This window comes from Parasteatoda tepidariorum, unplaced genomic scaffold (genome assembly GCF_982258835.1).
Source record: "Parasteatoda tepidariorum strain Cologne lab strain unplaced genomic scaffold, Ptep-v5.0 scaffold_12, whole genome shotgun sequence".
In the NCBI taxonomy this organism is placed as follows: Eukaryota; Metazoa; Arthropoda; class Arachnida; order Araneae; family Theridiidae; genus Parasteatoda; species Parasteatoda tepidariorum.
In genome coordinates this window covers 1,805,388-1,819,840 of record NW_028257371.1, presented here as the reverse complement: position 1 = coordinate 1,819,840, position 14,453 = coordinate 1,805,388, and the positions used below count along the sequence as shown (strand labels likewise).

Here is a 14,453-nt window from a genome sequence, read left to right as displayed (position 1 = left end):
TTGGTAACAAGAAATAGTGCACCTAGAATAAAGGAGCTCCTTTTCTCCCTGGTTCTCTTTCTCTCTCATTGACCCGAGTCACCCAACACCCATACTTGAAATAGTTAAACGTTCGTTCCAACATTTGATTTCTAAGGAACTATGGTAGAAACTATGATGAACAAACCATCAAAACAAGTTGCTATTCTTGTGTTGGACCATCATAGATCGATCAGAATTTCTACAATGGGGTTATTGTTACTTATGTTGGTTACCAACAAAAAATATAATGGAATTATTGATGGTTATTGATGATGGAATTATCGTTGGTTACCATCATGATTATGTTGGTCCATCAAGGGAAAAGTATCAAAAATTTTGACTTGGCTAATCTTTTTGGGTAAAAAGTTTTGTTTGGTTAGAGTAGGCCATGGCTCGCCAAACTTTTTTGATCATGGAATTTGCATTTATATGCATTTATTTGCATTTATATAATTTTCCGAAATCTCCATCGACCCCCATAAAAGTGATTTTCTGTTAATTAAAATAAAACTCTATTAGATACGGTGTTTGTACATTTATTTTATGAATTTAAACATTTATTAAAGTAATAGTACATTGTGTAACAATAGTTTTATGAGAAAATAAGTAAAGTTACTACAGATTTATTGCTTCTTAATCAATGAGATGGGTGTGCCTAGTGTTTTTTTGCAAAGTTCGCTATAGTGGGTTCAAAATTGGTCAATTTTAATCTTAAATTCCCTCAAAACTCCACATATATTTCTGTACTTAGTTAAGATTGAATTTGCGTAACTGAAACCGGCTTCAACCTTATAGGAACTTGTAAATTCTAGCATAAATGGCTGAGCTATTTCGTAAAGTTTTACATATTTTTGCATTATATTTATATTTGTCCAAAACTTGCTTATTGTTAAACTTTTAAAAAGCGTCTTTGCTTCAAGATCCGATAATAATTCAGCAAGCTCATCTTGCAGGTTGATATCCACGTTTTCAATTTGAGCAGAAAATGGCACAATAATCCAATCAGGGATGTCAATGTTTTCCAAATCAACAAAGCGCAGTTTAAAATCGTCGCTCAAGTTTTGAAGATTACCTGTTTATGTATAAAAGTTTTAATAATGACACTGCAAATATTCAACACAGTTTGCAAAGATAACTGAAACTGTGTATGATATTTGCGTTTGTAACGTCAATGTTCGTCACACGTGACATTTGGACAAGAGCACATTGACTTATAAACTAGTGCAGAGCTCGTATAATATAATAGTGCAGAGCTCGTGCCACTGGTACGTAAATACTTGTTTCACCCGAATAAATATACGTTTTTTAATTTATGTTTTATAAAGAAACTGATATTAAGAACGGATATTCGCAAATTTTATATACTGATTTAGGTATGTGTGATTCGCGTATTAAGAACTGTTTTTTCTTTGACCCCAATCGACCCTTCCGATTCGGATCAACCCCCACTTTTGTTACAAAGATCCCTGGGGGTCTATATAGACTACTTTGGCGACCTCTGGAGTAGGCTAATATTTTCTCGTGGTGAACTAACACTAGGAGGTAAGATTTAGCTTTGTGGTAGCCAATTTCACAATTAAACCCTAATTTTCTTAAGACGAATCTTGTTTCGGATCAAGGGCTAACGAAAACTTTTGGATGATTAACCATTTTCAATAAAGAGCTTAAACTAGGAGGAAAAATCCCCTTGTATCCCTAGCCATCAGGCTAACCGTGGGTGGTTTTCCTCTATGTAACGCAAATGCGGGTTAGTTCCATTCAAAAGCCCTCCACGGAGGCAAAATTTCTCCCAATACTTGACCCAGGAGTTCTCTTGTCTTCTGGATTGGATTCAAAATTACAAGGCTAAGGAGTTGAACATTGGTAGTCGTGATGGATAGCCCAACAAATTGGCTCGGCTGTTCAACGCCGGTTATAAAATAAAATTAAAAAAATTAGTTTACCTAGCAAAGAAGTGTTTTCGATAAAAAAAAAACAAATAGCAGGTTTTCTATTTTTTTAAAAAAATACTTTTTAGCGGGATGGGTAATGAAAAGCTTTTGTGCGCAAGCATAGGCTTCCTATATCCTCATATAAAGCTAACTCGGTATTGTAAAATCTGAAATATATTTTGCTCTAAAAATTTTTAATAAGTAAACAAAAAAATTTTAATTAGAAATTTAAGAGGCAAATTTTTTTTCTTCTTGCTACTGAATTTAGTTGAACTCTGATAATTAAAATATAATTAAGTTTTGAAATCATTTACAATCAGCGAAAAAAATTGCGTTTCATAGAAGCTTTTTTTTCTAACACAATTTTTTTTTAAAAAATTGTACCAATAATTTTCCGTGTACAAATTTTAACGTTAAAAAACTTTGTAGACTAACTGCCACTACAATTTTTCAATTCCTATTCTCAAGTATATAAAACATGTTAACTCGATTCTATCCTGAGGTTCGTTTCGATAGATAACTCTGAAACTTTCGTTAACATACTCCTCGCATTGGACGCCTTCGGACATGAACTGAACACGCCTATCTTGATAGTCGCATTCACTTTGATTTGAACACGTCTAGTTTGATGGATGGAACACAGTGAACAGTTGACTTACTATTTGTGATTGCAACGTTATCCTTCTCGCGCTTTTGCTGCTTGGTGTAGATTGCGCACAACGGGGAGCTGCAAACACTGATAATAGCAGCAGATGAGTGATCACGCACACAACTGTGATCTTAACACAGCTCTTTAAATCACAGGTCAAAATCTGGCGATCTTAATACAGCACTCTCGGCCTCTCTTAAAAACAGCAATAAATCGTACACTGATATCTATTCATAGAATTCCATCCCAAATAAAATTCTGGCGGGAGAGTAATGTAGCGTAGCTACCACTACATTTATTCAATACCAATTAACTAGTATATAGCAGTGTTTCTCAACCTTTTTATCATCACGGTCCTGTCAACGTTTGATAATTTTACTACGGCCCACGGAAGAAGGGAGCAGCTAATCCAGATATGTCAAATTAGAATGTTTAATTAGTTTTAGTTCATAAAACAGATAGCTCTCAGCATTATAATCTTCGGAAACTTTTTTTTCCTCTCAAAAAGATAAATGATAAAAACAAAATTGTTTCATTATCAGCATTTATATAAAATAAATGAAGCAGTCTTACGCACCGTAATGTATTAATGAATATAGGTATTTATGATTAGAACTGCAGTATTACATTCTGAAAATAAAAGTTTAAACTATTTTCATAAGATCAGCTAAAAGAATCTTAACTTTCTATTTTATTTCATTTATCTCTAATCTTGTCAAACGTATTAACTCATTCCTGCCCTAGCGTCTTCTTAAAAGACAGTAAAAAAGTGAAAAAAAAATCATTATTCGAATTTATTTTTCTAATCATGAAAGTTGTAGCATTTGTTTTCACGTAAATCTGAAAGATACAAATAAATTTATTACCACTTTTTTAAATTCGGTATTTTCCATACGTTAGTTTCTTTTTGTGGGCAAACAAAAAAGGAAAGGCAAAGTTAAAAGGAAAATGGGACAAAGTTAGAAGGAAACCATTCAGGCATGCTTAGTTTTTATACAGCTTTTATATTGCACAAAAAATTGCAATTGTGATTTCAGAAGTCAAAATATTAAATTTAGAAGTTGTGACAATGTTATTTATAAGAATCTCTTCGTTTAGAGCCTGTCCAACATTGAGCCTTAACACCTTTCGAGTTTACGAACGCTTTATTTCTTTTAGTGTGCCTTTTCTTAAGTCAGATAAGCACTTTTCAGATTTAAAAAATAATCTTAATGCTTTTAAAACCAACCTGTTTTCGAAATAATCCATTTGATATATTTTAAGAGCTTGAAAAAGAGTGTGTTTTCAAAGTTTTCATTTATAATTAAATAATAATTTTAGTTCATATTTTTATTCTTATTTTCCCCTTCATATTTTATCGCTTAGCTTGAAAAAAATTTATAAATAAATAAATATGAGTCTCATTTGATTTGTCAGAATGAAGGTAAAACCTTTCCTGTTTCTCACCGAGAAGACTGTGTACAGTCCGCAAAAAAAAAAACGAATCACCCTGAATAACTTTCGTTCTAATGATTGGATTTTCGCGAACTAAGTGTCAATCTTAATGGTTCTTGGGGGTGACCTCAAATATGCTAATTAATTAGTGCTAACTATTAATTAAGTTACGAAATCAGACACAAAAACGTACTTTCTCTGAATAAACATATATTTTTTTTTACATATTTGGAATCTAGACACTTGAATTAGGGGGGGTAGACAAAATTTCAAAAATATTGGGTGGTAAATTGGGTAGCAATAAAGGTTTATATATTTGGCGATAGTTCAGAAAACCGCCAAAAAAAGTCGCCTGCGCAAATGAATATTTTAAGACAACCCATTGTCTAATTCAAAAGAGGAATGCTTAGTTTTACTAGGTTGCTAGGCAACCATACTATGACTGTAAAAAATTGAAATAATGTTTTTCCAGTAAATTGAAGTAATGTTGTGATTGCTCAGAGAGGTTTAATTCATTGTTAATAGAAAATCTCTCGAAGTTTCTAGGCAATAGACAATTTTTAAGCTGATTTCTGTCTAAAAAGCAAAAAAAAATTATTTTAATGTCCTTTGAAAAGAAAATTTGAATCGATTTATAAATTATTTATGATTTTCTAAGTTGTTAGAATTTAAATACATGATCTTTTTATCTGATATTGCTTAGATTATGCTGTTTTTGCTAAATTTATTCGAGTATTTCATACTAAAATCAAATTGACATAACTTATTACAGCTATATACAAAATTTTACGGATAATCATTTTTACAGCTTTAACCCCTTGGGGCCAGTGATTCATGAAAGCATTCGTACAAAATCAGAATCAGGATGTAAATAAATAAAAAACGGTAGCTTAAATGCAGGCTTTGCTAATTTCACGGACTTACTCTGCCTTGAATTTAATTATTGTTAGTTTAATCACATATATAATCAATGCTAGTTCAAAGTATAACTAAATAATTTTATTTTGAACTAAGTAATGGTGAATTAAATAAATCAAACAATTATAACCCGCCCACAAATAAACTGCAAAAGAATTACTTTGATTACCAGTTTTATCTTTTTACCCTGCTTGATACTGCTTTATGCAGTCACGTATTTGTGACAGTCGGCGCGAAAGGGTTAATCGAGTCTTCTAGGCAAGAAAGTTTGAAGATGAAAAAAAGTGCTTGAAAAATAAAATGTAGATTGTATAGTAATTCTAATGCACATTCACAAGGTTTTCTGTAATTCACGATATTTCTTTTTTCTATAACTCAAGGAATTGCTGAATGTTTAGTGGCATTTTAAAGACATTGAAATATGTTATGTTTATGAATAAGATATTGAAATAATATGTTGCATATTGTATGATTCGTTGTTTATAAAATCGCTTCATTCTGCTAGATATTTAGGTTACATGGTTTTCTTTGGATAAAGATGATTAGCAAATTGCATCCTCGTGTTTCGATGCATTATGAAACTTACGTTCGCAAATTCACCATACAATGTTGCACAGCATATTCTTCAATTACGATAAGCTACATTTACCACCAAATACTGCTACTATGATTATTTATGTTTTCTTATATATATCTGATACTCTCCTTTTAAACAGAGCTAGTAAGATCCTTAAGATACTGAAAAACTTAAAAGATAAAATATTTAATTTCATTAACTCAAAATTTTAATTTTTAAGTTAAATATAACTTTTACAATATTGATGCTCTTACGCTTTTAAAGACCACATGAATCCTGTTAAATATTAAAATGCATATGTTTACTTTAACGAGTGTAAAATCCTTATCAAAATAATGATCAAGACCCAAATGTAAAACAGTATAATTGACGATACAAACTCAACTGACTTCGAAACGTATGAAGAGGGAAGTAAAAGTCGACATGCTTTGAGCGTTCAAATATAATCGCCCATTCTCAAGACTTGTCAGGCTGGAATAAGTTGTGACTTTCATTATTGGACGCTCAAAGCATGTCTACTTTTATTATCATCTATTATTTTTTTAAATCAATGAAATTTTTATACTTTCGATTCAGTTTCTTGGGATTATCCATTTAGTTACACAACATATTAAATTATTTCACTCGATATTAAAATAAGTTTTGAAAAGGTATTTTTTATATATATCGATGCCAAAGTTTATTCTACATATATTTTAGGTTATACTTTCGGAGTATTTTGATCGAGTTTATTTTTACACCCTTATTTGCTTAAATTATTAAATAATTTGCTTAAAATAAATTATTCAAGCTACATGATTTAATGCATTTATATTATAAAACGGGGCTTCCATCGCATATTCTTAACTTTAATACCGCTATCATTGAATAAATGGAATAAGCTTAGATAAATAATAAAAGCTAATTTTTTCCTCGTTTTAATTTTCAAGGAATAATATGTTTCGATCAAACAGATTTCATTCTGGAAGTAGCGAAATTATTGAGTAGGTCCCTTGGAGCAATATCATTCTTATCCTCTTTTGACGAAATATGGGAAAAATTAGTTTTCACAGTTTCTGTAAAAAGTATGTTCGCCTTCTTGCCACGTTTTTTTATTTATTTTTATTAAAATGAGTTCGGAAATTGCGTATTTCTTATAGCATTTTTTTAAAATCAGATGACTCTAAAATTGGCACGGCTTCGGAATCTTCTTACAAATTTCTATTTTTTGTATTTCCTGCTTAACGAAATAAGGCATTTTCCTGATAACAAATTATACTACAATAATATCTTGGGAATCGTGCTAAAGTAAAAAAATTAAACAAAATAGTTTAGTATATTATCAGGAAAAAAATCTACTTGGTATCATAAAGAAAGAGTAAAATATATAATGAAATAACAAGTGAATCACTCGTGGTCCAATAATTAAAAATTTAATTTCACAACTAAGATGTTAGAACGACATTTAAGATACTGAGATATTTTAAGACACTTAAAAATTTTGGCTACGAATTCGACAGCTTTTTATGTTCGGTATCTTTATACTCTTTGTACTGACTAAAAATACATCAACGCTATTTTAGATAATCTATGTTGAAGTCACGAGAAACAAAAGAAAGACAATCAATAATTTATACTCTTTTTTCAAAAAAAAAAATAGTATGCTTAGTAAATAATCAGCTGTTTTGCATTAAATAATTTTAAGCAGCGGAATGTTTTTAATTTCATTACAAGATTTTATTCTTAGCTAGCAGACAATAATTCTTTTCAAGAAAACTTGACTATAATTTAGAAAGGAACTTTACTTTAAAGAAAACCTAAATTAAAGAACTGAAAAAATTGATTAGTATATTAATGAAGAAATAATAAACGTAAAAGGGTAAAGAATAAGATTCTTAAAAATGTCAAAATTTTCTTAAATAATGGGTAAACTAGTTCTGCGAAACACTTGTGAAACACTTCCGAAAATTTCTTTTAAGATTAAGACGATATAGGGTAAACCAACCAGTGATGGAACACACCCCAGTGAAGGAACATTTCATAGATATTTTTTAGAAATAAGATTTTAAACGTTTTAATTTAGATTGAATGGTAACAGTAGCTTACTACCTAACAATAGGAAGTCATCTAACAACGCATTGAGTTACCTGGTCTTAGAGTCTTTACTGGAAAAAGTTTTGAATTTGTTAGTATCTGGTCAACGCCTTGTTTCTTTGACACAATTATAAGGTCAGTGGTGGTAGTTATCCGTTTAAAGTACAATTAATTGCGTATAATAATGCTTTTTTTTCTCATTGTGAAAAAGAGAATTCAAAATATGGTTATTGAAGTTACGTTGTATTTATTTCAAGCATCATAACATAAGCAAGTACTGAGATTAGGGGGTGCTTATTAACTGGATTACCAAACGATAAAAAACCAATGAATAAACAAGTGTTCCTTTATTGGGATTTTTTCAAGTTAATGAAAATAAAAGAAAAGTTTTAATTTTTCTGTACTTTTAGTCATATTATACATCAAAATTATGTTAAGAGTACAAAAAACAACTTCTAACCAGTGAAAGAACAGGCATGTTTCTTCACTGGGAATAGATTTCCCAGTGAATGAACAGTATGTGTGAAATATGATTTTACAAGGATAATTAGTAGTTCTGTGAGAGGACACCTTAAATTCAGTTAAATGTTGTATGAATAGTTTCTATAACAATTTCATTTCAAAATGCAAATTTAATTGCTAAATTTATTTAAAGAATTATAATAATAATTTGTTAATTATTTATCGTTATAAATATAGTGATTAGTTATTACATCATACCTTAGACACCTTAATAAGCTATGTTCACTGACTAAATATAATAATAAAAGCTTGAATAGAAAATTTCTTTGCAGGCCTTTGTGTTAATAATTAGCTAAGTTATTATCTTATTGCGGTCTTTAACGTCCAGACAGGAACTGGTAGGAAAAATCCATTTAAAGACAATCATCCAGGTGAAAAATGATAGAAGTTTTTTTTAAGGCGACATCCACCGATAACTCAGTGCAATGCGAAGATAATTTCAAAAGGCAAAACTTCCCTTAGAGAATAATATTCGAAATACTGGTTTTAAGAACTTTAGATGAAGTAGCCCTGGCATCCTTTTAGAAAGTGATTGCATTTACAATGCGAACGAAACAAGAGTTGAATACTAGCCCTTATACGGGAAAAGTCCTTGGCTCTATATTCTTAAGTACCTAGGAAAGAAAAAGTACCTCGATTGGTAGTTTTTCCTTACTGAAGAATTCGTTGAGATATTACAGAATCAGTCCCTGCTGTATATTTCATTGGAAAAAGCGATTCATGAAATGAAACAATGACCGCAGCAACATTTCACAAATATATTGCAAATGTTTCTACCCACGCCTAATTAAAAATGCTATCAAATTCCCTATTTTGCTCGTTTTGGATAGGTATAAATCTCATATTAATTTGAAACTGAGCAAGTTATGTTCATCAAAACAAATTTTCTAGTTTAGTTATCACCCAATTCAGGGAAATCTCCCGTTAGATCTTAAAAGAATTGTAAAGCAATATGTCGAGAAAATTTTACATCCATTTTTAAATAAGATTTTGAGGCATCAACTAATGAAATTAAAATGCTTTCATGAAATGCGATATTTTTCCATTCGATGTAAAAAACGTTGACTTTAACAAATGCATGCAAAACAGACACCAAGAGTTAATGAGCAAGACATCTTATCAACAAAATACATGCTTCGAGAGTTACGATGCACTATTTCTTCAGAAACTTGAGAGGGAAATCTCACACGTTATGTTGCAAATTTTCAAAGGAACATTGACGACAGAAAAGTTTAACCTCCCAAATATCCAATAGCCTGGGCTTTTCTCAATATTGAAGAATTTATTTCAAAAAGAACATTTGGTTAATCAAATTTTGGCACTGAAGCTGATACAACTAACATTGATAATGAAAGTATCTTGAAAACTGATTTTGATATAAGTCCTCTTGAGGCATTGTTAGTTGCAAAAACAATTGGTTCCATAAGTAAATGGTAAGTACTGCTGAAGACCCACTAGATATAAGTCAATGAGAGATGGATTTGACTCAAACTTCGAAACTCCTTTTTCTCATTTATTATCCAGTGAGGAATTCTAGAAATGGTATTGGAAAATCAGAAGAAATTTCGAAGATACATTTATATTGGCCAAAAATTTGGAAAAAAGAGGAGGGTTAAATCAAAGGAAAAAAATTACTTTTTTGCATTAACTTCAGAAAAAGAACGAAAATTTAAAGAGATTGAAAGAGCTGAAAAAAAAGTTAAAGCAGAAAATATGACGAAGAGAAAAAAATACTTAAAAAGATTAAAAAATAGCTTAAAAAATGTAACCACCAAAATAAACCACCAAAGATAATAAACCATCAAAAGAGTAAACAAAAAAGTGATCTAATTATAATAATAATAAAAGCATCATCGGATTACGCAATGATAAACATTCATAATTTAGAACGGACTATTAAACTGTGAGAAAAAAAATGAAAAAAATTTTTTTTTTAAATTATGTATTCAAACATATTTTACTTTCCATTCCATGACGGAAAAAAAAGTAACATTTTCTGCGTTAACTGTGGTTATATGTTGTAATTCCGAGAAAAATCTTGTTTTAAGACATTTGTGTGGCCAATGGATTCCTAACGAGCATCAAACATTTTCTAAATTAAGTGTTCATTCACTGGAAAATTTAGTGTTTATTCACTGGTAAGAACTGTTCCTTCACTTGGTTATCTTACTACTTATTGGTTATCTTACTACTTATTATTTAAACCGCCAAAAGCTTAAAACAATATTATGTAAGTTATCTAATTTTTTTTTATACATAATTTGTATTTAATAACAAATATGTCGACACCATCATTTAGCTAAAATTACAAAATTTGAAATTTTTATGATTTTTTCTTAAAGGCAAGCTAAGCTTAAGTGTTCTTTCATTCGTTAATTTACTCTATAAGATGTTGAGAAATTTGCGATGTTGTGAGAGATACTTAAAAAAGTTGACTACGTATTTTTATTAATATTTATAAAATATATATTCAAGAAATTGATAAACATATTATTCAAAATCTATGCATACGTATGTATATTATTGAAAATGTATCAGTTATTGAAAAACAAAATCAGAAAATAAAAAATAATCACATTAAATAAGCACAATCTGGTGTATAATCATATTCTATCAGAAGATCATATCATATCCTATTTTATAAAACTAGACATTCCTTGAATAAAGTGTTTTTTATTCAAAATGTTTTATTCAAATTTCTTTACTAAATTGCAAATAAATTATTAAGCGACTAAAAAGGAAACATTGTATTTTATAGTTAGAAATCAATAAAAATTAAAAGATTAGCAAACGATTATTAGCGAAAAAAATATGAATGAAATTTTACACTACGCTCACGAAGTCAACTTCCTCGCAAGTTTATCACATTTTAATATTAATCGCCCCATTTAATCATTTCTTTATTGTCGCCAAATTATTTTTTTAAAAATAATTAATTTTAATTTTTCTCAGCTTCTAATAAATAAAAACAGTTGAAACTTTAGATTTTTCAATTGAAAAATATGTAGATTAATATGGTATAAAAAAATTCATACCTTATAATTCAAAATTTTTTCATCCTCTCTTTAATTAAATAATAAAAAATAATTAATAATCATTAAAAATTATTTTTTTCATGAAATTATTTTTGGGTAAATGAGTTTTATGAGTGGGTGCAATTTTATTTAAATTGCTTTATTAGTTTTGAAAATATGACAAAAAACGTAAAAAGTTAAATTAACATTAAGGGGTACGAACTTTGGATCGCTCTCCTGACCAAACTATGGGGACCATTTTTCCCAGATTGCGGCTACCCCCTATATTTTGAAGGTTAAGAATCCAAATATGTGAAAAAAAATGTATGTTTATTCAGAGAAAGTGCGTTTTTGTGTCTGATTTCGTAACTTAATTAATAGTTAGCACTAATTAATTAGCATATTTGAGGTCACCCCCAGGAACCATTAAGATTGACACTTAGTTCGTGAAAATCCGATCATTAGAACGAAAGTTATTCAGGGTGATTCGTTTTTTTTTTTGCGGACTGTACATACCTTCGTATATAGTAAAACAGAAAAGTACATACCTTTATTATCTGGTAAATATACCTTTATTATACGGTATATACCTTTATATATGGATAAATACTATTAATATTGAATTTATACTAAGAGGATGTTTTCTTCAGTAAGCATGAAATTTAGCTTTTTAAAAAAAAGAAAGACAATGACCTAATTTCTATTGAATTAGAACTACACTCGGACTTCTATTTAACGAACTTCCATTACGAATTTCTGTATTTTACGAATTTTTTCGAGGAACCAAGAACATTTTGGAAATTTCTTCGAAAAATAACTTCCAAACAGCGAAGTGAATTTTCTGTTTAACGAACTTTTCTTCGAGATCCACTTTCCCAATTTACCAAAATATTTCAGAACATTTTAAACTTGTTAACGCATTTTATAGGGGAAATTACCTTGAATTGATTTTTGAATCCGCTTAACTTTTAGAGAAAGCAATGAAATCCTTTTTTGTTTGCATTTCAAACGAAAAACGCAGATAAAATTAACTGATTTTATCAGTAGCCATTAAACGTATATGAACGCATGTGGTAATGTATGTTTAAAATTACTCTTTAATAAATGCAGCTATAGTTTTATACATAAATTTAGCTTTTTTTTTAGTTGAAAATGTATGCAGAATGATAGTATAACACTGGATTATGTTTTGCTATATTCTTGCTTTCCATGCAGATTTATTTTACGGTTAAGATTTATGAAATAAACAGTAGATACTAGTTTACCAGATAAAAATGTATCAATTGCTTTTTTAATTATGCCTAGTGTTTATGAATTTAAAATGCGTTTTGAGTCGTTTAAGTATTTCAAAAGGTGATTTTTCTATTTAACGAATTTTCCTTATAACGAACTCATTATCGGGATTTAGCGACCTCGTTAAATAGAGGTCCGACTGCATATGTTTTATTCTAGGGAGTTTCTTACTAATTATGAGGAATAATTTTCTGACAGAATATGAGTGATTTTTTATCACTTTGAGTTCGTTAAAAAACAAATATGTTGAAATAGTATTTACAACGATATTATTTTTTCAAAATAATTATAAATTAAATGTGTCTTAAGCGGATATCACACAAGGGAAAAATAAGAGCAACCATAAGCGGAACCTCAACTCTTAAGGCAATTTCGCAGAGTTGTTGATAGGGTTGCTGAATTGCCAAAACATTTGTTGGTAGCGGTTATCATATTTTGTTGCATATCTTAACTTTTAAATTACATTTTATTTTTTTCATGTGATCCTATCATCTCATTCTTTTTCAATTTCTTTTTTTAAAAGGAGGAAAATGAAATCACAGACGCTGTAGAATATTGATTGATATTCGTTTAAATTTGTGCATTTTAAAAGTCTTTATTCAGCTACAAATAAATATTCTGAACACTACACTCCCATATTAGTGGAGCAGCATAGTATAAAAAGGATTATGATTTCTTGCTCATTATATGAAAATGACATTAAGATGTAAATAAATTCCATGTTGCATCTCTAAAGGGATAAGGGGGTAAAAGGAGGATAGAATTAAATACTATCTAGTATTTTTTTTTATGTTGAATCGAGTGACTAATATTCTAGAAGTTATTTATGTTTTATCTATTAACGTAAAGTTTATTTATCCATATTTACGTATCTAGCATTGCTAGCTAGGCAAGTGAGGTATCGTGTACGTTAAATCGAATAAAACCAAGCTGTCTGACTTAATACTTTAGCAATTCAAAAATTTATAAAAGTTTCCAGCGTAGAAAGAACAATTTTTTTGCTTTGACTTATACCACTTTATGCAACTGATATTGCTATCTAGACAAGTGAGGCTTTTCTTCCAATTTAAATGTTTATGCTTAATCTCATAAAATAGTCCTTTGAAGCAATTGTTTAGAAGAAATGAGGATTTAATGTATGAAATATGCAATTGTGACTTACCTTTTAGTCACAAAATATTTATAACATCAGAACCATTAGATCTATCAAATCAATTCTAATTTTTTTTTAAAATTTAGCCTAAAAAATATATAATAAATAATGTCTGACTTGTCTATACAATAATGTCTCGGAATTTTATTGTCATTAACTACAAATATTATCATGAATATCACTTTCATGAAATAACAATTTTTTTTTAAAAATTGCTTTTTAAAAATACAAGATTTTCAATGTCATACTTACAATTTATTATTGTAAAATTAGAAACATTCATTATTTATGTAAGATAATTTAATTAAAATTTACACGATTTATTTTAGGACAAATTTGTTGTATGTTAGTTTACACACTAAATAAATTCAAATTTATTAGTAACTAGAAGGAAAAAAAAAACAATATTTTATTAATAGCATACTTTTTATGTACCCTGTTATTTTTGCTATAGGCTCTTTAAACGTGTTTTGCATTTTAAATAATACAAGAATCAGTTTAAAAAATGAAACTTTTAATATCAATACTTAAAACTTCATTCATTTACATTTTTTATTTTATTTTTCAATTTCAATCATGAAAACAATATTACTTCTCTTCCCTTCTACACTAGACAAATCTTATATGGTTTCACAAAATATCGGAAATAAAAGAAAGAAATAACTATCATGATAAAATTTTACCCACATATTATTAGAATGAGGGAGATTATAAATACCATTAATTTGAAATCAGTTAAGCCTTCAGGTATCCGTTAAAAACTAATTTTAAGTTTGATAGATATTTTGATTATAGATATTTATTTAGATAGATATTTTGATTTGAACGAAGGGAGGTATATTTGGTTTTGTAGTTTTTATGTTTGGAC

The 14,453-nt window shown here is 29.0% G+C and overlaps 1 long non-coding RNA gene across 2 annotated transcripts in view; it reads right to left on the bottom strand.

Moving 5' to 3' along the window:
- Positions 1 to 14,453, bottom strand: part of LOC110282414 (uncharacterized) — a 113,519-nt gene that overhangs the window by 78,618 nt on the left and 20,448 nt on the right. The gene's annotated exons all lie outside the window — the stretch shown is intronic.